Source organism: Octodon degus, unplaced genomic scaffold (genome assembly GCF_000260255.1).
Source record: "Octodon degus isolate 3935 unplaced genomic scaffold, OctDeg1.0 scaffold00003, whole genome shotgun sequence".
NCBI lineage: Eukaryota > Metazoa > Chordata > Mammalia > Rodentia > Octodontidae > Octodon > Octodon degus.
In genome coordinates this window covers 24,272,412-24,273,409 of record NW_004524579.1, presented here as the reverse complement: position 1 = coordinate 24,273,409, position 998 = coordinate 24,272,412, and positions in this window count along the sequence as shown.

The window sequence follows — 998 nt, the reverse complement described above, 5'->3', positions numbered from 1 at the left end:
TAACCACTAAGAAGAATATATGCAGTGTATTATTTGTTGAAACTGTACTTCTGATTTGATTTGAAACTGTCTCATTGCTATATGTTTATCAATAAAACTGTAGAAAAAAAAATAATAACACCCCAAGCTCTTCCTAGCCATCCCTCCTCCTATATCCAACTCTATCAGACCTTTCTCTCCAGCCTCATGTTCACCCTCCTGCTGAGCACATCTAGCCCAGTTGGACCCATTTTCTCATCTCACCCAACAGGTTCTACCTACATCCTGCCTCATATAGTCCTCACTATGCACCTAAGAGGTGGGTACTGTTACTGTCCCTGTGTCAAGGATGAGGAAATAGAAAGGCTGAATAACATGCATATGGCTATACAGCTTGGCAGCAGAGCCAAGATTCAAAACAAGTGGTCTAGCATTAACCTCATGAAGTTCATAGGATTACTGGCTTAATTATGCCCACCTCAGTGTTGTGTGATAATAAACTGTCCAAAGGTTTAAAAGGGATGAAAGACTCACTTTATAGTCTTTGCCATGTTGATTTTGGTGGAGCCAATGTAAAAATGTACCTGTGTATTTAACAGCTGTCACTCACTATCCAAGCAACCACTGTATCTGCCTCCTTGTCTATGATAGGAAAGGTCTATGCCTCCTTTTCTTCACATCCCCAGTAAAATCACTAAGCAGTGTTCATTAAAGGTTTGTAAATGAATGAGTAGATGGATGGATGGATGGATGGATGGATGGATGGATGGATGGATGGGTAAGTGGATGGATGGATGGGTGGGTGGGTGGATGGGTATATAGATGGGTGGATGAATGAAGAATGAATGTGGAATAGTGGTTAATCTTGTCCCTCTGACCTCTACAAACTCCTGAGAACTAGCTTTTAACAACAGCTAGCTCAGGCCCCCATCTCCAGCTCTGCAGCGTGACATGCTTCCCTTCTCATGCTTTCAATGCTAAAAGTTTTCAGGGTGCTGCGTAGGCACATGCACGAAAGA